Source organism: Acomys minous (genome assembly GCF_964271855.1).
Source record: "Acomys minous genome assembly, chromosome: 12".
Classification (NCBI taxonomy): domain Eukaryota; kingdom Metazoa; phylum Chordata; class Mammalia; order Rodentia; family Muridae; genus Acomys; species Acomys minous.
Window position 1 is genome coordinate 48874964 of NC_140493.1, and position 26733 is coordinate 48901696.

Genomic DNA, 26733 nt, shown 5'->3' on the forward strand with positions numbered 1-26733 from the left:
CTTGGGGCTATTTTGCATAGTTCTGTGGGCATAGGCAGCAGAAATGAGCTGGAAGCAGTAGGTCAGCAGAGGCAGGGCCTTTGGGGCATATTTTTCAGTAATGCCTCTTGTCTTGAGCTCTCCTCCCTAGATGATCACAAAGGATGTACCTGTCCTCTACTACATGTTCTTGACACAATAATGTAAATTTATAGGGCAAAAGAAACAGTGAGCACACACACAAAAAAATCCTTCCTAAATTGTTTCTGTCAAGTCTCTTGTCAGAGAGGTGAGAAAAGTAACTAATAGATAACATAAAAGCCAGAAATCATGTCAAAATTTTAAGATGGACACAAAACAAAATCTAAAACCCAACTCAAAGCAACATATAGAAAACAATATGACTAAACCAAATTTCATTCTATAGAAAAGAGTGAAGGATAGTGAGCTATGGGGGAATACACTCAAAAGGCATAAATACTTGTACAAAATGCCCTTAAGTATCCCTGTATAATAATTATGGCCAACAATGGGCACATAGATGCTCTACTCTCTTCTCATCAGGCTCCTTTGGGTTGACATATGCATGTCTTTGAGTTTGTGGCTTCTGACCCTCCCATCTTATCTACCCCGGAGAGGCCTAGACATCTAGCTATTTCTGGGCTTTGTAAATGTAGCACCTTGGAATAATTAGGTGAGTAGATGATGGGAAAGGAACTTGGTGCTTGCTCCTCCTGGTCCCCCTTCTTTCAGTGCAGTTGCCTTGCAGGAGGAGTTAATATTCCCATCCTTCTGGCTCATCAGAACAGTGCCACAGCAACAGTCTATAGCCTGAAGCCTAGTGGGCCCTGTGTGTCAAGCCAGTGGAGGCCAGGAAACACTACCTTGTTTCTTGTACTGTACTGCTCACAGGCTCTGCATACAGTTGGAAGCTATGGTGCAAGGCACTGGCCCAGGAGTTGTTGGATCATGCTGGGTCACAGAGGAAACACCATGAGGGGTGTGGTCTAGTATGCTTTTAAGGACACATTTGAACAGAAGTATACACAGCTTGGTACAGCAAGAATTGGTGTGAGTCATAGGCCCTAAATCTGGCCTTCCTTTTAACCTGCTTTGTGACTGACTACATTTCTAAGCTTCTCTGTGCCCTGGATTTCTCCTTAATGAAACCAGAGTGGTCACTAGACAGTGTTCTTGCAGAACTGACAGTTTAGTTCTCCTAAACTTTATGTGGGTATAAGACCATTCTTTCCCCACCATATGGTCACAGCCTATCAAGTCTCATCTTGGTAGCCTGCTTATGCTTTCTCTGAGTGCCACCAGGCCTCCCTACCAAGGGGAGATGGTCAAATATGGGGCACCAGAGTTCATATTAGTCAGTCCCTGCTTTCCACACAACTGTGGAGAATGTCCTGTCCATTGGCTAGATCTGAGTAGGTGTTCAATGTTTATTGCATGTATTGTCCTTGGTTGGTGCATTGAGATGGAATCTGAAAAAATTAACTAAAGAAAGAAAGAAAAATAAATCTCCAGAACAGCAAACAAAACAAAACAAAAAACCAAACCAAACAAAAACAAAAAACCCAAAGAAATTCAATTTCACAGGCACTGTTAAAAAAGGAATATAGAATATTTCATTAGTATTTAAGAAACATTGGTTACATGTTGAAATAGCATTTCAGATTCTCTGAAATAAGATATCAGTGAGATTAAAAAAAAAAAAAACAACAAACCATTCTTTCTTAGCCTTTTCTGTGTCCCTTGTTTTGCATAGCTATAAAGTGAAATAGGCTAGTGAAAGAGTCACCAAGGGCAATGAACATCCAAGGTCATGGGCAACTTTCCTTCTGCTGGGATCCTAACAGCCGGCTTAAATATAGCTATTGAAGACTTCCTTCTAATGCTGCTCAACTGCAAATATTTAACACATCCTGGAGTGGAAGAAATGCTCACCAATCACCAGCAATCACCAGCAGTGATTCCAAAGAAAGCCAAGGGCAAAAATTCATTGGTGTTAACATTCTCAGTTGGTGCCTGTAATGACCAAGACATGCCTGGAGCCCGGCTGACTGTGTGTTTAGAGGTGACTGTTTATGCGGCTGTGAGACTGTCATCTTTTGAATGTTTTCTAAAATAGGACTCCAGAAGAACTTTGAGTAAGAAATAGTTTTTCCAGAAAAATTATAGCCATTGGCTGATTCTCAGGCACTCACCTGACACCAGGCACACATTTTCATATGTATCTCTCTTGCCCTAACAGCACCCTATGAGATGAGCTTTAATTTGTACTTATTTTGTAGACCAGGAACTTGAAATTCGCAGAGATTGAAATCCCTGCTAAGAATGCTAAAAATACAATAAACTTTTGATCATCTTTTTGAGTCTATGTTTGACTCTGATCTTGGAAGAAGGACAAGAAATAACATAAGAGCTAGAGGATGAGGAGATGTGTAGCAAAAGGCGTCTTTCTTGTGGACATGACATGGCTACTGCACCCATGAACTCACTATGGCTGTGCTTAGCTGCACAAGACCTGCACAAGATTCATCACAGTATGAGGAGGGCTATCAAGTCCCACCTCCCTCTGGGGGACTCAAGTCAGGTTGTTTGGTTTTGTTTTGCTGTTATTGCTGCTGCAGGGTGAGGAGACACCATTTTCTTCAGTGGTGTAGCTCATGCTCCAGTAAATAAGCTCCCATTCATGTCTGTGCAGGCAATTCTGCTTAAACTCAGTAGGTCCCATGCAGAAAGAAGACAGGAAAGAAGGTGGCGGTCTTGCTAGGAAGCAGAGTGGTCTCAGCAGGAGAGAAGAGGGGAGTGAGAGGAGTGAGGGGTGAGAGGAATAAAATTCATTGACAGTATGAAACTGTCAAAAACAAAAAGAAAAAGAAAACCCCTTGATTCTAGGACCACCTAGCAGTAGAGTATGATGCCTGAGGCAGACTGCCAAGCTTTTGGGAAGGGGGGAGGGAGAGTTATTTGTCATCACCCAGCACTGTTCTTGGCAAACAGAGATATCTGGCCCTCAAGAACTGAAGGACAGGAAAGTACATAGCTGGTACCAGACTTGATAATTTCCTCCCTCCTTTTGGCACATCAGTTGGGGTTAGTCTTAGGCCATCAAGATCTGCCTCTTACCCAAATTGTGACTGGCATAGATGTGGAGAATGAGCATAAACTGGAAAACACTGTAATAATGATATTTATTAACCTTAATGACACACTGAGCATAGTAGCAATGCTTTTCATAAGTTATTTCATTTTATTTTTATGTCAACAAACCACTTGTTATTGTTACCTCATTTTTCAGATAATGAAACCAAGGCCAGGACAAATTAAAGCGGGTGAAAGGATAGCGGTGCCATTTTTTTTTTAGAGTGTTCAGACAGAATTTAATTTTTTCTTTTTTTTTCTTAATTTATTCTTGTTACATCTCAATGGTTATCCCATCCCTTGTATCCTCCCATTCTTCCCTCCCTCCCATTTTCCCCTTATTCCCCTCCCCTATGACTGTTCCTGAGGGGGATTACCTTCCCCTGTATATGCTCATAGGGTATCAAGTCTCTTCTTGGTAACCTGCTGTCCTTCCTCTGAGTGCCACCAGGTCTCCCCCTACAGGGGCCATGGTCAAAGGGGGCACCAGAGTACGTGAGAAAGTCATATCCCACTCTCCACTCATCTGTGGAGAATTTTAGGATTTTTTTATGAAAATATCTAGTATGTGGACTGTTCTACTCTGCCTTGTTGCCTGAGGATGACTGGCCTTACTATTAAGCAGAAACTTTTCCAGACGTTGGATCTAATATGCTCAGTCTAGGACCTCTAAGTACCTAGATCTCTGTCTCCTTGCTGTGGCTTGTTCCTACAAACATGACAATACCCATTTATTATTTTCATGGGGACTGTCATGCATGAGCCTGAGGAATGGTTTTGGGGTCATAGCATCATCAGGAAGCTTCAGGCATTGGTGTGAACTGCTGTAGGTTTGTTCCGATACGTCATGCTGAGGAGGAAGCTCCAGACTTTTGGAGGGGGGTGTTGAGGTTGAAAGGCTGGCTGCAGTTCTGATCCCCTCACTAACAGTATCTGTGGGCTTGCAGCGCATGCTTCCTCGAGCCTAAGGCACAGAGTAACTTACCTCTACACAGTTTAGGCCATAGCTGTAAAAACTATTCATGAATTTTGACTTCGTAATTTATTTTTCTGAGAGTTTAACTGAGGGGGATAGTCTAAGTGGTTTCCTTTGAGAGAAGAGAGAGTTGAAGGCTGAGGGGAGCAGAAGCCTGCTATAAACGGCCCTGGTGTGGTGGAAAGGGAGCCCTGGTGTCAGACTGATGCATGACTGAAGGTCACTCAACTACTGCTGATACCTGTGCGGCCACAGGCAGGACAATTCTCCTATGATTTACATACATTTATAATGAAGAAGATTCCTTTTTTCCAGGGCCATTCTAGGTCTGGTGAAAGGGTAAATGGGATGACAGATTGATATCTATCTTTACTGCACAGATGATGTGAGGCTGCCTATTAGAATTTATACAACAACAAAAAGGAAAAAAAAACATAAGAGAGTGAATAAACATTGAAAGAAAGAGAGGGATGTAACTATGAGAGGCTGGGGATCAAATGGTGTCACTGTAGTAGGGCCCTGGATTGGGTTATTTCCTCCTGCTGGCCAGTGCAGCTGAGGAAGCATCATCACTAGCACACGCTTGACGCTGTAAAGCTGTAGGCCTGGTGTATAAGAGTGTCCCCAGCACCCAGCTAATGTCCACTGGCACTGGACGGTCTTCCATTTTCCGGTCTGACTCAGAAGTACTTGTGAGCATTGGTTTATTTGTAACTGGTTTCTGTCTCAGAACTGCTGTGGACACATATGGCAGGGGTTTGGGGAGGGCTCCTGAAGTCTGTCTGGGGTTGTGTTCTTAGAGGAGCTCCCCAGGGATGCCAGGTTGAAAACCTGGCCTCATCACACCTTGGGAACCTAGGAAGCAAGACCGTATTACTTTTTGTGCCGCAGCTCCTCTTGACAGGTACGCAGGCTGTGTCAGCCTGGGTGTTAAACAAGCATCTGTTCTCCTTTGTTCAAGTTGTATTTGTATCACTTGCCTTGCATAAGTGGAAAATAGTGGTGCGAGGAAGCTAAAGAGCATGTTTTAGACGACATGCCCCATAGGCGACAAAGCTAGGGCTCCAGTCTAGGGCTTTCTAAGTCACTTGCCTGCCTCAGTTAAGCACTAATCTAATGAAAGAGGGAGAAAGAGCCTCAGTGATTGTAAATCTTCTGAGTTTCTCACTTTCCCCAGAAAGAATGAGCCAACTGTCTTTGCTTAATTCACTATTTTGATGCCATGCATGGACATTGTCCTCTTTACGAGGCTCCAAAAATATAAAACAACCATAAGCCTGCCCCCCCCCCCCCCCGTTGAGCTTGTATTTCACCAGAAGAACTCGTGGACATTAGGAAAAGCCACTGTTGTCTGGTTTTACTTAGAAAATACCTATGGCTTCTGCTTCCTTCTAGCCGCCCCCTCAACTTTTACACATCTATTGAGCAGCTACTGTGTTCCAGGAAAATGATAGAAGTTATGTGCTGTCTTACTTTTACCACAATGACTCCATAAGAAAACAAAACCAAGTCCTTTGAAAGCAGGAGGATCAAGGAAATTAGGTTCTTGTCTAAAGTCGCACAGCTCTACCTGTGAGAGCTGTGACCCAAACTAAAGGCCAGCTGGTGACTGTGGCACCTTCATCTGGGTTCTAGTCTAACCTCTGATGCCAGTTGCTAGGGTGCACAACTTTGTTTCCTGGTGTTTAACTATCCATCTCTTCTCTAAAATGGTATAAATTTTGATACCATTTTAGATAGATTTTGGGGTCTTCTGTGTTGGGTATCATTGGCAATAAGTCTTTGAGGTTAGAAAGTATAGATGCCTCAAAGATGTCAGAAATTTCTAGAGAGGCCAATCTGGCTATGCTTCTTTTAGAGCCAACCTGTGCTGCCCTCACCCAGATGTGAAGGAAGTTAATACTCTTCATGTGATGAAATCTAAAGCCTACAGGGTGCTCAGAGTTTCCCCTTTTCTGTTAGATCAACCTATGTTTGCCACTCAGGCAGCTACCTGACAACTCATGTGGAGCGAGAACCACCATCACCCAGGCAACCGTGAGGCTGGCTTTATGCAACTGACTTGTGGATCCTTCTTAAATTACCCAACTTAGGGGTTGTTGTGACCTAACATGAACCATGAATCTAATTAGAGCTAATTAAGGAGGCAACTCTATATCTGAAGAACCAAGCTTGGGAAGTATCAAAATCAAGCTGTTGCCACCCCTTCAGCAGCCTTCCTGCTGTCATGGATAATGAGGGGAAGAAGGGCGTTTATACCGCGAGCAGGTGTCAGAAGGTTTGCCTATGGATTTTTTTTTTTTTTTTTGCTGGTTTCATCAAATCTTCCTTTGTTTTTCTTAAGGTAGAAATGTGATTTAAAACCTGCTTCCATTTTGATGCTAGTATAGTGTGGGGCTGAAGCCTAACTCTCATACTCAGCCATGTGTGATGGTGTGAGTTAAGGGGACAGCAGCTGAGGAAGAAGAGGCTAATTGCAAAAATGATCCCAGTTCTTGACCTCTCACAACATGATCTTGTGATAATTCAGTCAAAGCTCTCTTCTCTCATGTCGCGAATGTGGCATAAATAGTGTTGGTTGATTCCGAACCTTCACATCAAGAAATCATTCATGCTCCCATTGTGTCTTCCAGGCTTCAGTAACTGCCATATCAACCATACTGGATTGACTTAGTAGAATGTGAGAGACTTGCATGGATTATGGGCTATCTGAAGGGTATTGGAAGGATCATGGAAGCTGAAGGATTCCAAGATGACCATGAGCATTCTGGCCAGCAGATGGCAATGGTGAGCAGGAGAGCATCTTTTGCTGATGGACAATAATTGTGTTTATTACTTTTTACTTAATTTTTACAATATTCATTTGAGGCATGTATCATTTCTTTTTTATACACAGAGATACTGAAGCAAGGAGACTAAAAATAACCAGTGGAGGCTCCGTAGGCATGCATAGAGGCAGATTGTGAGTGATCTAGTTTCAAACCCTGGGCACAGTGCCTCTCTAATAGACACCTAGCTAGATTTTGCTTTCGACCCCGAATAGCTCAAAAATAAAATAAAATAAAATAAAATAAAACAAAACAAAAGGGAGTTAGAGAGAAAAATAATAACATTTTTATATTTATTCTACAAACAGACAAGGGGAAGCTGTCTGAATTCTGTTTATAAGACTAAGACACCTTGTATCTGACAGACATATGGCAAGGTGTCCTCACTTGTGAGCCCATAGCTCACGAAGCTCCTGGGATGAACTTGGCCACCATATAAAATTATAGTCAAATATGCTTCTTGTCAAATTAACATGAGACTTCTTAGATCCATGGTCTCCAACCTCATTTTGGTCCCTTTCCCAGCGGAAGGGAGTCACATTGGAGCACACAGCCTCTTAAGTAGGGCTTGCTTGGATTGGCCATAGGTCTGTCTGAACTTTGTCTCTGTTCTTCCCATCCATGGAGGTTGTCTCTTACAATGGAGGCTCTGGGGCTACAAATCCATCTTGCTTGCTTCCTCTATTCTTTTTTTTTTTTTTTTTAACAGCTGTCAACTTAAGGAACAGATAGATGACAAGGACATTTCAGAAAAGTTGCCAATGATTTTTAAGTTGATGCTGCCAAGACCTGGAAAATGGCTTGAAATCTGAGAAAATTGGGTTGCTTCCTTAATGGACAGGTTATCCATTAGCAAGGGTCTGAACTCCCATATATTTCATGGGTTGGGAAATATAGTATGTTATATGCCTTTTCTCTTCTTTCTCACTTCCCCCTTTTCCAGAACCTTCTATCCAGAGAATAAGTGCTTCTGCCACAATCACTTGGGGCTAAAGGCCAGAGTGGGTGGAATAAACTAGAATGTTTATCTTCAGATGTTGTCCTAAATTTAGTTTCACCTGTACTTTCTGCTCTCCAATAATGTTCCCGAGCGGAAGAAAAGGCAAAGAGCTTTAACTTTAGCATCTCCTGTGCAAGCAGCTAAGTTAGCATTGGAATTTTTATCTAAACAGGTCTTTGGAAGTGAAAAAAACACTCCTACATACTGCTCAAGAACAGCAAGTATAACCAGGAATGTTCTGGATGAAACAGGACATATGGTTAGTGTGTTCACTTGGGCTTCCATAGGGCCAGATATGAGAAAAGCTGTTGTGAGGTAAACACATCTTTAGTTTGTGAGCTAGCTCTCCTGGAGCAGACTGGAAAGGGATTAGGACTCCCTTTCCTAATCCCTTCATGTCATATGTAATGCTTATTTAGATACGTAACAGGCCATGTATGAGCTGTTGGTGCCTTTGTCTGAAAAATGAGTGTTACGATAAATGCCCATGTTAAGAGGTATTGCCAAGAATAGTTGACTATCACTCCAGAGGTACAGGCAAGTACAACTCTGTGAGTTCAAGGCCAGTTTGGTTTACATAAGGAGTTCCGTGCTAGCCAAGGTGACATATAATGACAGCCTGTCGTAAAAATAATAAAACAAAGAAGAGGTGACCGTGCCCAAGAGAAGACTTTGTTAATGATCAGGAGCACCTTGATGCTCTCTCCAGCACTGCTACAGCCTTTATTCTAAATCCTTTGGCACTTTCCATTTGTGTGGGAGAGAACAGTCCTTCCTGTTCAGTTCTTAGCATTTTTGCTTTAATAATAACCATACACATCTGAAAACCGTTTCCTAAATTTTACAGCAGTACTCTAAGCCCTACCATTTTGATTACTTAATAGCTATGTCTCTCAAAAAGTCATTTAATCCTCTATGCCTTAATTTCCTCACAATAGTGATAATAGTGGCACCTACCTCCTTGGGTTCTGGTGAGGATTTAAAGGTTAATGCCTGTAACTTGGTGTCTAGAATGACCCTCCAGAAATGCCAGAGTTGGAGGTTGGAGTTAAAATTGTTTCTTCTTGAGAAGGTTCTTATGGTTTCTTGGTCCTTTTATGAAGAATCAAATATCTCTAGGGTTCCCAATCTAAGAAAATCACTCTACACTGTTTGAATATACTTGGTTATTATCGTGTATTCATCACTGCAGAACGACAGTTCTTCCTAGGATGTCAGTGGAACTGACCAAAATAGTATATTGCCTTCCTGGAGCCTGACATTTTTTGAAACATCACATTTGCCAATAAGTAAAGTTGAGTTGATAAAAGCTATGACATTGCATGTGTGTGTGTGTGTGTGTGTGTGTGTGTGTGTGTGTGTATGTGTGTGTGTGTGTGTATCCTAGGGATCATTTGGTCACTGACAATTGGGGTGCACATGATTATTTCAGCACCAAGTATAAGCAGAGGATATGGTGGACTGATTAATTACCCTTAAAGGAGTAATGAGGTCAGAGGAGGGCATATCTGACAAAGTTCATTGAGCTTTCTGGATGGATGCCAAATCCAATATATGTTGACCTCCTCCTTTTCCCATGGAGGTGGCAGGGTTGGATGCTCAGCAAACACTGTGACACATGAGCTGGCTAAGTCTACAGAGCCAGGAGCCATGCTTTTCATACTTCTTTCTCACCATTTCACTGTGAGAACTTGAGAGAACTCAGTCTTGTGGATGAAGAACAGGATAAAATCTTCACTATTTTGCCTAAAAATGTGGGGCTGAAGCAAAGTGAGGCTGGAAGGGTCTTCCTGCTCTAACATGCCTTGGTTATTAATTTGGTGTTTACAGTCTTAAGTTATTCATCATAGGCATGTGTAAAATTCTAAACCATGGTTTCTGATGGCTTCCTAAAGCCAAGATAACCTACAGCAGCCAAAGTAGTAGGGATGGAATGAGTTTAGCCAAGACTAGAAAAACCATTCATATACAGTGAGCCAAATTGTTGACCCACAAAATGGTATAAAAGCTGAATGAATAGTCCTTGCTCTCCACATAACTGTGGAGAATGTCCTGTCCATTGGGTAGATCAGAGTAGGGGTTTGATGTTTACTACTTGTATTGTCCTTGGTTAGTGCAATAGCTTGAGCAGAGCCCCCTGGACTCCGATCCACACATCATGATGTTCTTCTTGTAGGTTTCTAGGACCCTCTGGGTCCTTCTATTTCCCCATCTCATATATATATATATGTGTATATATATATGTATGTATATGTATATATATATGTATATTAACCTAGAGCCTCAGTAGGATGTCCTCACATCTATCCCACTCTCCTGGTAAGTGAAGACTTTCGTGGAACATGCCAACCAAAAAAACTTGATACACCAGCATATACTCTATTTTTCTACTCTACCTCCTTGATTATGTCCACTATGCCTCTCATATACATACACACATGCATGCACAGACACACACAGACACACACAAATATAGACAAACATGCGTGCTTGGTACTTTAAACCATCCATTTTCTTGGAACTTTCTAAATTACTTAGAGCTTGGCACAAGCACGTATTCTTCTGTTCTTGACTTGTTCCTACTAAATTCAAACCATATGGTATACAAGTACAGATAAATGCCCAAAAAGTCTTTAGAGCCTCTTTGGAAGCTTAAAAAATCCCCACCCAATTCTACAAGGAAATCGTGCTTGGCCAAGGAGAAGGGAACCTGAACAGCTTGAGTTCTGCTTAACTCTTCCTGTGAATGGAAAACACTTCTATATTTAGGATAATTTCTTTTCTAGGTTTGAATTAATAAGATAGCCTTTGCTTGACATCCTATTGGTCTGCATAGAATGCAGGAACTGGAAGAAATTTCAGATTTTCTATGGTACAATTCTATCAGCGAATATATGGAATAATCCCAGGTTTCTAGATCAGAGATGAATATTTACAGTGGCCTTATTTCTGAGGTTTCAGGTGTGTGTGTGTGTGTGTGTGTGTGTCTGTGTGTCTGTGTGTGTGTCTGTGTGTGTGTCTGTGTGTGTGTGTGTCTGTGTCTGTGTTTAAGTGTCTGTTAGCACTTATAGGAAGTTATAGAATGAGTCTTGGCATCCTATTGACCACACAGAAAGCTCCTGGGACCAATCATGTGTTTTTTAAGAGAGGGATGTTGTTTGGTTGTGGCTGCATCTCCATGTTCAGTATGATGTCTGACATTGTGAAGGCTATAGGTTATGTGCCATCTCTGAGCGTCAGAACCTTGCTTGGCTCTTTGTAAATGTTGCTTTTAAAAAATATTTTATTAATTTATTCATATTACATCTCAATTTTAACCCATCCCTTATATCTTCCCATTCCTCCCTCCTTCCCACTTTCCCCCTACTCTCCTCCCCTATGTCTGTGACTGAGGGGGACTTCCTCCTCCTGTATATGCTCATAGGGTATCAAGTCTCTTCTTGGTGGCCTGCTATCCTTCCTCTGGGTGCCACCAGGCCTCCCCTACAAGGGGATGTGGTAAAAAATGGGGCACCAGATCTAGCCGATGGACAGGACATTCTCCACCGTTGAGTGGAGAGTGCGGTCTGACTTTCATGTAAATGTTGCTTTTATTTCCTCAGATGAAGGGAAGAGATGAGAGCCATACCCAGGCTTTATGAATACATGGCTTGGGCTGAGCTCAGAATATTTCCATCTCTGTTCTAACTGTCACTAAGCCTAGTCCTGGATGCTTCTAGCCTCAGGACAGTATTGGCTAGGCTTAGAATGTTTTCAGCCTCTGAGACTTACTGCTGATAAACTCAACTTTTCTTGTTTTTTATGAGCTCTGGATGGATGGTTCAACTCAGTTCTTCTAGCTCAAAACTCCTCTCCAAGCAGACTGAATCAAACTGGCTTCTCTTTGCTTCTGACTGAACTGATCTACTTTGCAGAACTGCCTCTGAGCCCCATAAACTGAACTGCACTGACTGCACAAACTTAATGGAAATGAAAGGGACTGCATGAACTCAACTGAACTCAATTGAACTACATCAGACTTTTGGCTCTCTCTTTGCCCTGCTCTTTCCTGTCTGCTAGTTGTATCCTATCTCTGATTCATTCAGTCAAATCTTTCTCTGTTTCATTACTTTGTCTTCCCCTTAGTTAAACATCACTTTCAAACATAGCTGCTTCCTTCTACAAACTAACCTTACCTTCATTGTTAGGAATTTAAGCTGTGTACTAAGGGCATGTCTGCATTCCAGCCAGATCATATAGAATTAGAAGTTCTTTAAATGTGATCCTTTGCCACAACAGCCATGTTGCTGGATTAGAATTCATCCATGGCTCTTGGATCAATTTTTCCTTCCATTATTTTTGTTTAATATTCTTTATAAGGTAGACAGAGATTTATTCCAAATGCAATTAGAAACAGAGAGGTAAATAAGAGCTAACGTTTGCTGGGGAGGCATTCATGGTCTACTAGGGAAGACAGATGCATGAATAAATGAATAAAAATGACCCTTGACAGTGGTATTTCCTCTGAAATCTTGACAGTAAGAATATAGTACTCATGTGAGAATTGGTTAGTCTCTCTCTTTAGCATATGTACTTGTTACCTCCCTGGCATTGAGACATCAGTGAAGACTGAGATTTTTGAGCTTCCATAGGCTGGGAAGCCATAAAGAGTGAGATGAGAAGTTCAAAGGAAATCATGAAGGTCATGATGGTTTCCAAATTCCTATTTCCACAGTGAACTAAAATTTTACATTTGAAATGATGTGAACAAGTTAGTGTTTGAACCCAAATTTCATTACCCACACACAATCCAAGTTTTCTGAGCTCTGATTCCTTTATTTCTATAGTACCTGTGCTGATTGAGTTATATCAGTTTTTTAAAAGTATGATTATTAAACTACTACTTACTGTAACTTGTCACACTTGTCTCAGTGTCCAGCATGACACTCCAGAAATGCCAGATTTGGAAGTTGGGGTTAATTTTTTTTCTTTTGAGAAAGTTCTTATTGCCTAGTTTCTAGGAACTTTTACAAAGAACTGAGTTATTTCAGTATGAAATGTGACATCTGTAACACACACACACACACACACACACACACACACACACACACACACACACACCATGGCTCAGGGAACATTGCGGAAGATGGGAAAAGATGGATGTAAGAAAGAACTAATGTTTAGGAATGCTGTGAAATGCTGTCTTCCTGACTTGATAGGCACAGTTTTATAGCAGCGGATGTGATTACCTGACAAGATCAAGTTATCAGCACTCCAGCTTGAACAAAGGCAGGGGTCATGAGCTGCTGCTCTCCCTCACCCTGCCTGAGGAGCAGTTGATAGAGAGATGGCTTCCAGGCAAGGTAACTTTTCTTTAGTGGTATAATTACTGAAAAGCTGTCCATGTGCCAGTAAATATACCATACAAGGGTTGCTCCTACAAGCAACCATTTCTAAACTCAGTAGGCCATGAATAAAAGTCTTGAAAGTAGGAGAGAGACTTTGGGGAAGAAAAGGGATCCCTGAGGGAGTGGGAGGAGAAAATAGAGGTAACGAGGGTGAAGATGATAAAATGCATTATATATAGATGTATGAAGTTGCTACAAAATACATTTAAAAAGCAAATGTGTGTATAGAAATGGAAACTGTCAGCAGTGTGAAGAGACGGCCTACAGAATGGGCGTGAAATCATTAACAACATACATATCAGAAAGGAGATTCACATCTAGAATATGTGAAGAACTTTGGAAATTAAACATCAAAGAAACCAAGCATCCAATTAACAAATGGGCCAATGAATGGCATAGACAGTTGTTAAAATAAGAACTAAAGATTGCCCATAAATATTTGAAAAAGTGTTCAGTAGCCTATGCCAGCAGAAAAGGGCAAATCAAAACTACTTTAAATTCCATTTCACCTTGTCAAAATGGCTTTCCTTTAGGAAACAAATAGCAACAAATTCTGGAATGGATGTGGGAAAGAGGAGCCCTTATTCACTGATGATGCAACCATAAACAAGTACAGCAACTATAGAAGTCAGTGCAGATGTTACTTAAAACAAAACAAAATAAATAACCGTAAAATTATAACTAGCATATGACCTGGCCTCACCCCTCTGGAGGACTCTCAGTCAACACTCTGCAGAGATACTTACACTTCCACGTTTATTGCTGCACTAAGATTGCTAACCAACTTAGGTATCTATCAACAGATGAATAAGTAAAGACAATATGATCTATACATACAATGGGATTTTACTTAGCTATTAAGATAAATGAGATCATGATAGTTACAGGATAAAGTATGGAATTGGAAACCGATATGTTAAGTGAAATAAGCCAAACTCCAAAATAGAAAAACTATGTTTTCTCTCATATGAACATATTCTCTCTCTCTCTCTCTCTCTCTCTCTCTCTCTCTCTCTCTCTCTCTCTCTCTCTCTCTCTCTCTCTCTCTCGTGTATGCATGCGGGAGTACATGTGTGCTTAGGTCATGAAAACTGGAAAAGGATCAAGGAATGGGGCATAAAACTGCAAGGGATGGGGAAGTGGGGAGAACCAAAGGATGGAAATGCAGTTCATATATCATGAAAGCAGAACAGTGCACAATCTGGAAGAGAAAAGAGACCATCAAAAGTGAGGCAGGGGTTGCAAGAGCCAGTATGGGATAGGGATGACTAAGACAAAGGTGTAATGACACGAATCTATGAAAACACCAGAGTGAAACCCATTGATTTGTGATTTGTACGCTAACTTAAAAATAATTTTAAAATGTTCATTGCATAAAATTTTAGGTGATTCTTTATCTGCTTTATACTCATGCAAAACTCAGAGATTCTTAGCAAACAATGTTTGCTAAGTATATAAATGAAAAAGCTCTTGTCTCTCTGCTTCTGCCTATTGCTGAGTTCCACAGACATGACTTATGAGCCTCTCTTCTCTGTGTTGGAGGCTCTGAGAAGCCAAAGGATGGTTGCACTGAAACCACTTCCAGCTATAGAAACACGGTTCTGCTGTGACCTGCCCCCAGGAGAGATATTTCTAGTAAATCATTTATGTGCCAAGATCTGAATGTGACACCTCTGGGAAATGGTCATAGTGTCCATGTTAACACATAGAGGCTTTTTATAGTGGTGCTTCCACAATTCAAAGGGTTTGATATGCTTATTTTGGGTCACAGGACTTTCTCCTTCTATCCCTGGTGATGGTGGAGACTCATGTTGCTCAGTTTTCTGTTATGGTTTTTTGAGACAGGGTTTCTCTGTGTAGCCCTGGCTGTCCTGGACTCAGTTTGTAGACCAGGCTGAACTCGAACTCAGAGATCCACCTGCCTGTGCCTCCTGAGTGCTGGGATGAAAGGTGTATGCCACCATGCCAAGCTTCATGCTGCTCAGTTTAGAGGCATATGGAGAAAAGAGAGTAGAGGATGATGCCGAAGGAGGCTGAGAATGGCAGTGTCTGGGTGAACTTGACCCCAACAGGTTTGCTTCGGGGGCTTGAACAAGATCAACAGAGAATGTATTCACACACACACACACACACACACACACACACACACACACACACACACATACACACACACCCCGATATGAAGTCAAAACTCAAACCACTTGTTTACAAAGAGGACTAGTCCTTTTCAGTGAGAAGAGTGAATGTCCTTTGTCCAGCATGTTGTGGTGTGATTCAGCACACGGAATGGTCTGAGGGTCTCATAAACCTACTAGTGGATCACTCTCTCCAATGTGGTGAGACTGAAATCTAAATCTGGAGTTTATCAGTTTCAAAAATTCCATAGCTTTCGTGCTCATTTGCCTAAGCTCATGTACTCCATGAGCTGAGGATTTGGCTCTTAAACCCACATTTTCCTGGCTCTGTAGTGTGAGCGCTGAGTTAAGTCACTGTATTGCTTCTCCGCTGACAAGAATAGTTTCTCCCCAGTCGTTAGTGCATCTCTTTGGTGCAGGGTGAGGCACACTCAGCCAAAAAGCCTTTTTTTCCCCCTTTTCTGAACTGAACATAATGCTTAAATGTTGTAAACCAGAGGACCCCTTACCAACGTTTTCTCATGGGCCTCATAGATAAATTATTTTCTTATTTTCACTTTTTTATCTTGTTAACTCATGGAGAACATATCCCAGAGACTTTTCTGGATATAATTAAGAGAAGATTGAATCCTTGCTGGGAGTTTTCAGTACTTAACTGAAAAACACAGGCACAGGTCTCCTTAAATAGCTCAGTCATAGCACTGAGCACAAGCCCTTCGTCTGGTGCTCCCTTCTGCCTTCAGTGGCTTTACTTCATCCTAATGTTGGTCTGCTTCATATACCAGAAATGATGGCTTTTGCTCTCTTTTGCTAGGCCTTCTGCCTTTCCCTACATATATCCAACATGAAAGCTAAATTGTTATCATCTAGACTTCTGAGAAAACCCACATAGTCAGACTTCCCTGATTTAGGTGTAGGGCTCATCCAGGACAATGGAATGTTCTAGTAGGTTAGCTAGCCTGGTCTTCCTTATCTTTAGGGAAAACCAGCTTCATGGGAGCTGTCAAGAAAGATAAAGTGAAAACCAGACGCTTCAGAGGTCAGGAAATAGTTTTTAATGGAGTTGTTAGGCCACTTCCTCATCGCTAAGACTCTGGCTGGAGTATGGAGAAAAGAGCTTTCTGTCACCGTTCTCCACCCCCATTGCTTTCTCTACTTCCATTTTCCACTACGGAACAGACATTGAGGTTCACGACACAGTGTTAAGTATCCAGGGAGACAGCTGTATGGACCACTGCAATAGACTCACCTGTGCACTATCTCTGACTGGCATTTGGCCAACTGGGACCCCAGAGAAAAATCTGTGGGAGGGGAGAATGAGGTTGGACACTTTGCCCTGGAACCTCCATGGTTGGCCACACTTCTTTATGATGACCCTCGCTCCATCTGGGAGATGGACAATCGACCTTTTTAGTTTCTTTTCAGATAGGTCTTACTATGTGGGCCCAGCCTGGCCTTGAACTCATTTGTTAATGGTAAATGATTGATTAACGACTTAAATGGATTTAGAGGTAAATGGGAAGTTAATAAAGTATATTTCTGAGTGTGTCTGTGGGAGCCTTTCCGAAAATGATCAGATCAGATTTTGAGTCTCCCGATGGGTTGAGACTTGGAATTGACTCTTGGGAAGTGGTAGAGGATGGTGGAAGGTTCGAGGCCGGTTAGAAGGGCAGCTATGATGCTCTGTCCTACCCTCAGGCCTACAAACAGTGTAGCCAGTTGTTCCGGCTAGTTCTGTCCACTAGGAACAAAGTAGAGGCGTGAGGAATTGCCTCCACCTGACTGGCCTGTGGACATGTCTATGGGTCATTGTCTTGATTACTGGTTGATCAGTGGGTGAGCAGTGGGTTCTGGGTTTCATTAGAAGCCATGTGAGCAAGCCAGTGTGACAAAGCTGGTAATCAGGACCTCCATAGCCTCCGCTTCAGTTCCTGTCTTGTGCTCCCACATTGGTTTCCCTGGATAATGGACCATAACCTATACATTGAAATAAACCCTGTCTTTCTTGTGATGGTTTGCTCAAGAAATGTCCTCCATAGGCTTGGATATTTGAACACTTGGTCTCTAGCTGGCAGTTTCATTTGGGGGAAGTTTAGGAAGCGAGGCCTTCCTGGGTCTGTCACTGGGATGGATACTGAGATAATATAAACTTGCCCTATGTCCAGTCACTCCCCACCGTGTGTGTATGTGTGTGTGTGTGTGTGACTGTGCGTGTGTGTGTGTGACTGTGCGTGTGTGTGTACTCCTCCTTCCACCGTCTCTCTCTGTCTCTGTGTGTGTGTGTACCCCTCCCCCTTGCTCCCCCTTCCCCTCCCCCACCCCCATTTTGTGTTTCAGATCATTCAGCTTCTTGCTCCTGCTCCTATGCCTGCTTCCTGGCAAGCCTTTTCACCACTATGGACTATTATCTTTCTGGAACCACAAGCCAAGAGAGCTCTTCCTTCAGTAAGTTGCTTTGGTCATGGTGTTTTATCACAGCAACAAAAAAGTAACCAACACACTCCTCCAAACTGATTTTGGTCAGTTTTTATCATAGAAGCAAAATAGGATGCGGTCAGCCATGAAATGTAACTCCCGGAGCTGTGATCCAAGTTACATCTTTCTGTCTTTCCAGCTCTTCTCGTGGGTATTTGTCACAGTAAAGGAAGTCTCCCTGCAGCTATTGTCCGTGTTCATGTGATTCCCTCCACACTAGCACTAGCCCCATGCTTCTTTGGATCTGGATGTTGAAGTTGATCTTACTGCTCGCTGGTGACTCTGTACTGTTTCTTGTTAGCTTCCTTCCTTCATGCAGCTCTGCTACTAAATCTGAACACCTCTGGCTTTCACATGGCATCACTTCTCTGTCAGATCCCAGACTGATGCCGCCATCATTTATTCAGGGATACTGTGAGGCAGGATTAATGTATCATCTTTTGGCTATATTCACTCTGACTCAGAGTCTTGCTTTTTTTTTTTTTTTTTTTTTTTTTTAGTCATCAATCTATCATCTATGCACTGTGAGATCACAACACCAATGTAGACTCTAACACTGAAGTCTGAAGTACGTACTACTTCATATTAACTACAAGGACAGCACTTGCAGAGTACATGTTTTGCCACTTGCTGTGGTGCTAGAATCCATTCATCCATCCGTGACCAAGTACTAGTAGGCAGGCACTGTGGTGAGTGGGTTGACTGAGCCTCGAGGATCAGTGGCCAGATGGTCAGAGAAAACAGGTGTTTGATGTCCTAAGTGCCGAGACACTGCTAAGTCTTGTTTTAAAGGCGAAGCCAAACAGGATAGAGCTTTGAGCTTCCAGCCTCAGGGGCCTCCTGCGTTAACAGCAAAATGCACCATTTAAATGAGTGGGGGCGGTATGATATGGAGAGGGAGGACAGAGCGATGCCTGAAAACTGTCAAACTCACTCAGACTCCATCCCACAGAGCACAAACCCCGTGGGCTCAAGTCCCAGTCCTGGGAGAGGTGACATCTCCCTTTGACACTTGTCCCTTGTAGCAGAGCTTGTTATCTGCTCAGTGTGAGTCATGGTGTGCTGCTTGCTCCTTCAGCACCCTCCATAGCCCTGAGCTGCAGGAAGATCTGTAAGCTTTCATGATGGCAGAAGCAGAGCAGGCAGGGACCTAGGCTTGAGCCTCCTGGCATCCAATACACATTTGGCTTTCATTTTTCTCCTCCTTAGAGAGACTGTAGGACAAGGAAGAGAGTGGGAGGAGTGGGGGGGGGGAAGAACTGCATGTAAGTACCTGGAACATTTGAGTCATGATGTGTCAGAGCAGAAAGGGGCCTGGGAAATTACAAGTCTCTGCTTAGACCCTGTTCATTACTATTATAGACACATCTAGTCTATTGCTCCTTGCAAGGGTTAATCCTGTTTAGCTAATGTCTAAATTGTGTTTCTAACTCCAGCCTCATTCCTGTCTATTCTCCAGCCATTCACTGTCACTTGCTAAGTATACTTTTTCACCCCTTACTCTTCTATTCCATGCATAGCATTGTAGCCAATGGATGCTGGCACTTGATTATTCGTAATGCTCTGCAGCTTTCATGGCTGTCTACAGAAACTCTGGTCCTCACATCTGTGCTTTCGACTGGGGATCCCATAGGGAAAGGCTTGCTCCATTCATCCTCATATTTTCATACCTGACATATTGCTCAATCAGTGATTTTACATGATGATTGTGCCCCCAAGGGACATAGGACATAGGAGATATTTGGTGCGAGAGCCTGAGGGCTGTTATTGGAATCTAGAAAGTGAGGGCCAAGGATGCTGATAACTACCCAATAATTCAGAAGATAGACTCATAACAAGAATTATGTCACTCAAATGTCAATGCTTACACATGTGGATAAACTCCATTTAAACCCATGGGACATGCTCAGTTTTTGATGAATGAGTTAATAATGTAGATGACTAAAAATCTAGGAATTAACACCTGTGGCATGTTGTACATGGTGCGTGTCCTGGCTTCTTTGGAGACTTCCCTTCAATATAGAAGCTTTAGTCACTGTCAGGGTGATGCGTATCTTCCACAAACTCTGGTACCCTTGCACCTAGGGACACAATTCATACATTAAGAGATTCCATAGATGTGTGAAGTAGTGATGCTCAGATAAGTTATCTGACCTCATAGCATCCTAGCTGGCCATCAGACCTTGGCCATTTTCTTCCTGTTTCAGTAAATCAATGAGTTACTACATTTAATTACAGTGGCTTTAATACAGGGCTTCCAAATCTTGAAAACTCCAGGCAAAGCAAGTTTTATTAGGCCACCTTTAGAGTTTAGATAAATGGCATCTGAGAGGGAGCTCCAGTGACTTGGTTCAGGTATTTCAGGTCAGTGGGCCACCCCAAGTTGTCATCTGTCGAGAGGAATTAATGAGTAGAGTCTGGGTTTCCAATATAGCTCTCCCCATGGCTCAATCCTTGATGTGATAGTGCCGAGAGAAAGACTTTGCAAAGTATTTAGGGGGTTATGAGAAATGGGCCCTGAGGCATGGAGTAATATATTTCTGGTAGGAGTCCTCATCAGGCAGGCTATCGTGAAGCCAGCCAGCTCATCTGTCTCTCATCTTTCCAGTATTCTCTCACACCCCCTTAGGCTCTTCTAATATGTAGCCCTCACTGGAAACCTGGCAGATGTTGTCATCCCAGTCTTGGATCTCCAGATCCACGAGACACAAATGAATCTCTTTATGAATTTTTCCATTGCAGCAACAGAAATGGACTGGATCGTGAGTAATGGGGATGCTTTTGGGTATTCTCCAATGCTGAGATAGAGGTTATTTCTTCGCTTGTTAACACCCACTGACTAGATCTAAAGTAGCATGTCATGTCCTATTAGTATGAATAGTGATGGTTCAGGTCACTTTGTTTTTCTTTTCTTTCTTTCTTTCTTTCTTTCTTTCTTTCTTTCTTTCTTTCTTAATTATTTATAGTTTTTTGATACAGGGTTTCTCTATGTAGCTTTGGCTGTACTGGGCTCACTTTGTAGACCAGGCTGGCCTCAAATTCACAGCAATATGGCTACCTCTGCCTCCTGAGTGCTGGGATTAAAGGAGTGCACCACCACTCCGGGCTTGTTTTTATTTTCTTTTTTCTGACTGCCCATTACCAGAAGAGGCTGTAGTGACCTGAGGTTTTCTCAACATTCCAGAATGTTCCAGAAGAAGATTTCAAATACCCTTGAACTGAGTCAGAAGATATGTGGATAGAGAAGTTCTTGCTTTACTACCATCTGGGTGGCTTTGACAAATCACTCAAACTTGTCTCATCTTATTTTCTTCTGTGATTGAATGGAGATAATGTCCAATGTGGTGTGGCATAATAGTGATAAAGTACACACACACACACACACACACACACACACACACACACACACACACTTGGATTTTTGAGTGTAATTCCAGTGTATGGGATGCGATGATGTTTGATCTCTGCATCAAAAGTGATTGATTCTTCATCCTGCTATGTGGAATAATCCAGACACAGAGTAAAATATGTATGACACTATTTGTATGAGGTACAAAGAACAGTCATATTAATACAGAGAAAAAGTAAAATGGTGGTTACCAGGAATTAGAAGGGTAGGTAATAGTGCTGAATGGCACAAAGCTTCAATTTCTTTAAATCTCACAGAGGGGTGTGCTGACCATGTCACTCTAATCAGAATCTACAGAACGTTATTGAAATGCACATTTAATGAGATTAACTTTGTTACCTGTGTATCTCTAGAATAAAAGTATCAAATTAAAATGCATTTTTTTACATCTAGAACTTTTTTCTTTAAAAATTTTATTATTTTTCATGTTTCATATTTTTTACAATTTTATTAAATATTTTTACATATACATTTATATTATTACACATATATACAATACACTACCTATAGCAAGAAGAACCATGAAACAATCAGGAATTATATGTGCTACACTCATACATTCATAGTGTTTTGACTATTTGTAGTTGGCAACCTTGAAGAAAATGTCTTTCCCATCTTGGTGTGTCTAAAATTGTGACTGTAAATCAATATCTATCATATCCCATCATTATCAACTTAAAACATCTATCTAGACCTAAAAACATCTTAACCCTGAAACAACTAAGCTTAATTGCAAAACTAAACTATCTGGTCTTCAACCCTATCAGAGACTTGAGAAGGAATAAAATTAATTACCTGAGTATACAGGGAGTGCAGGTTAGCAGCTTCCTAAAAGAAGATGACAGAGATGGTTTGCTGCTTGAACAGTCACCCAAAACTCTCTATAACATTGAAGCATCATCTTCAGCCTTCTGGGCAGCCTGCCTCAAAGAAGATGATGAACATCAGAGAACGTCCTTATGGAAATGGCTCCAAGTGTGGCACACTAGCCACAGGGCAAAATGTCCTGCCAGACAGAATTCTGCCTAAAAATGGACAAGCTTGGATGGAGGCAGAGTCGACAGCCAAACTTTGCCAAGACAGGGTAAGCAAGTCCTCAATAGTTCCTGCCTCACAAATATGCCAGATATATTGGGCCAGAAGGCTGAAAAAACTTATTGTTAAGAATTTTCTACAGTGTATTTTGGCCTCCCAACTCCTCCTAGATCAACCCCCTTTCCTACACACCCAATTTTGTATCCTTTAAAAATAACCCCATATCAGTCCAATTTGTTTTGTCCATATACTCTCTGATGTGTGGTCTTCCTCTGAAGTGTGCTTGATTTCCTATGGGGAACATTCTTAAAGGACACTAACTCTCCCTCTCCTAGAAGCTGTTACTTACTAATAACTCCTTCACTAGGGGTGGGACTTCATGCTTACCTCCTCTCTCCATGCTGGGTTTTGTTCTGTCTGGAGCTTGCACAAGTCTTGTGCATGTTGTCACAATCACTATGAGTTCATATGTGAAGCTGCCCTATTGTGCCTTTTATTTACCTACTGTTTCTTACTCTTATGTTTTTGTGTGCTACCTCTTCCACAATGATTCCTGAACATTATGGAGAAAGGATGTGATATAGACATCTGATTTAAAACTAGCATTTTGTAGTCTCTTATTTTCTATGGCATGGCCATTTGTGAGTCACTATGTTAATCACCATCAACTGCAAATAGAAGTTTTTTTTTTTGCCTGAGAGATGAGACTGATATAACAAGTCATTAGCAGTTGGGTTAATACTGTGTCCACTTACCAGAACAATAATAGTAGAGTGTCCTCTAGGGCCTAGCACCTGCCTAGCTGCTGATTCTTGGCTTGACAATGGTACAAGATATGTGTTTTATCTTTTTGAGAAGGATTTAAATGCAAATACCAAATGGTTGGTTACTCTCATGACATTTATATCACCATCGAACAAGTGGACAAGTCTTGAAAAGACAAACTTTGTTTGTGGCTCCAGGGTTCCCATGTGAATAAGCTTGAAGTACCATGAAAGATGGCCATTAGTGACAAAGCTCCAGTTCAGTGCCAATTTAATTTCTCTATATTCTGTGACTCAGGGATATGGAATCTTCAAGTCATACCATCAAGTTCTGGACAGTAATCATTAACATTAGCAAATAACTGACATATTTGGGAGGTTTATGGCACCTCACTGACCAGTAGCTCCCAAAGAGGTAACCTGTTTCTAACACCAGGCTCTTTTACTTAACAGCCTGTGGTGTCTAGTGGGGGCAACTGTCATCCTTCATAGGATAACTCCTTGTCAACTCCATATATGTACATAGATACATAGAAGCTTCTTTAGTAGCGTCTATGTTTCCACACAAGTGAGTTATTTTTTAAAATATTTTTTCATTTTTACATATACATTTATATTATTACACATCTATAAAATAAGCTGCATACAGCAAGAAGAACTACAGAACAATCAGGAATTATATTAATGTTATATTCCTAGTGTTTTTGGCTATTTGTATTTGGCAACCTTGAAGAAAACATATTTTCTATCTTGGTGAGTCTAAAATTCTGAATGTAAATCAATACCTAACATGTCTCATCTCTATCAACTTAAAACATCTATCTAGACCTAAAAACATCTTAACCCCTAAAGAACTAGCCTTAATTGTAAAACTAAACTATCTGGTCTTCAACTGCATCAGAGACTTGGGAAGGAATAAAATTAATTACCTGAGTATACAGGAAGTGCAGGTTAGCAGCGTCTTAAGTGAAAAAAAAAATGACAGAGACAGTTTACTGCCTGAACAGTCACCCAAAACTCTCTATAATGTTGGAGCATCATGTTCAGCCTTCTGACCCAGTATATATGACAGACATATTTGTGAGGCATGAGCTATTGAGCACTTGCTTACCCTGTCTTGGCAGAGTTTGGTCTTCAACTCTGCCTTTATCCAAGCTTGCCTATTTGTAGGCAGAATTCTGTCTGCTGCCAAAACAAAGATATTTTGCCCAGTGGTTTGTTTGCCACATTTGAAGCCATCTCCATAAAGAGGTTCTTTGATGTTCATCATCTTCTTTGAGATAGTCTGGGTGTTGCCAGGAGTTAACCTGTCATATTGTCAAAGAATCCGTAAAACAATAAAACATCTTTAAATACCATGTTCTGTAGGACTCTGAGGTTTTTGACGAACTTATTTACCTATTTTACCTTATCTATCTATAGAATCATATCCGTCTGTTACACATAGGCTGTATATTCTTGTGATAAAAATAGACTAGTAATTGACATGACCATGATTTGATCAACTAACAATTAACTTGTATAATTTACTATCCTAAACAGCCTGCAATAGCACTTTCAAAGTATTGGAGGTAAACTTTGTATACTACTTGAGCTGAAAGCTTCTGATCCCAATTGGTCCAGCATTTCAGACTGTCACACACAGAATTTCTATTAAGCCTGGAATTTCTCAACATTTAGAAACTGTACCACAAATGCTATTCATAGCTTGCTTAACCATGTTCCCCAATTTTATTTGGGCCCCTTTAAAGGTGTTATTCATCCCCAATCAGCAAGAAAAAACCTTAAGATAATGATGCCCCATTTCCTTATGGGGATTTGGTAGGTTTTTGGTTGCTCTATTGGACTATAAATGTTCATTTTCATTAGGAAGTGGTTATAAGTTACTATTGGTCTTATTCAGAGAGAAAATGAGGTTGGAATCAGGGATGTCTCTCTTTTCCTTTTTCTTTCTTTCTTAGGTTTGGAGATAGGGGTTGTTGAAAAGAAAAGAGGGGGGATACAAAAGTATATAGGGAAGAAAGAACAAAAAGTAGATTAGTGAATCTACTCTTCAACTTAAGGCCTTAATTGTTGCTCACAAGATTATTTTTAATTCACTGAATTTTGTATATTGATGCAAAATAAGTTCAAATTTGATCCATTGGCATAGAATTCAAATTTAAGATTATTCTTCACACACAGACACACACACAGAGACACACATACACACACACACTATATATATATACACACACACATATATATTTGTATATTTTGTTTATTTTTATTTTTCACAAGTGTCTGTATTTCCAGATGTTAGAGGTAAAGGCCCTTGTCCTAGTTTCTTTCTGTCTGTTTGTTTCTATGATGATAACATATCACAACAGCAGGCGAGTTCAGAAACTTACCTTTCTAGACTCTATCCAGTGGACAACACTATCATATTCTCTATTCAACTTTTCATTTCACAAGCAAGGAAATTGAGGTGAAGAAGCCAAGTGATTGATTTAAAGACACACAAGTACTAGGCTAGACCATATGGAGAATGGGACCCAGGCTGTGTGTGCATGTTGGAAGGCTGCTGTCACTTTTATTGCATGCACAGCCTCTTAACTACTACTGTGTGCTTATCTCCAGAACAGATGTTTGACACTTGTGGTAGTTTGAATAGGGTATGGCTTCCATAGACTCACACATTTCATTGCTTGGCCCATAAAGAGTGGCCCGTAGAGAGGGGGTGTGGGTTTGTTGGAGTAGGTGTGGCCTTGTTGGGAGAAGTGTGTCACAGTGGGGGCAGACTTTCAGGTCTCCTATGCTCAAGGCACGCCTAGAGTGACAGTTACTTCTGCTGCCAGTGGATCAAGATATAAAACTCTCAGCTCCTTCTTCAGCACCCTGTCTGCCTGCACTCTCCTTTTATGATACTGGAATAGACCTCTGAAACTGTAAGCCAGCCCCAATTAGATGCTTTCCTTTGTAAGAGTTGCTGTGGTCATGATGTGTCTGTATAGCAATAGAAGCCATAACTAAGCACCTTGACACTAAGGCTGAGCGAGGAAACGAATGGTTACAAATCAGTAACCAAACAGACGCTTCCCTGTGAGCATTAGTGCCCTCCTTGCAGGAAGGAAAGAAAACTCATCTGCTTGTTTGTGTGGCCATCTCTATACAGGTGGTATCTGGATCAGATGAGTGACAGCTGAGCCATGTAACACTATCCATCAACTATATGTCTGCTCACTGCAGTGTTGCCTTGGGATTGGCACAGGGCATTTGCTCAGTGAATGAATTATGTGGAGAGAGAGAGAGTACAATCACATTTGGAGCAGAATCTCAGGCTATCTGCTTGCTTCCTGGATCTTGGAAGTCACAGACCCTTCCCAAGATTCATTTTTCTCGACTCTAGTGTGGGAATAGCCATAGTGCTTAGCTCACAAGGAATAAGTGCAGAATGAGAGATGCTTACAGCTCACCTACATATGAATACTAAACAAGCATTAAACATGTTTGCCCTACTGAAGAAACCTCCATGCTAAACTTGCTGCAGGAGATCCAGGCCATGCAGGACTGTCGAGGTAACCAGGGAGCTCTTCTGCCCCAGATGGAGGGC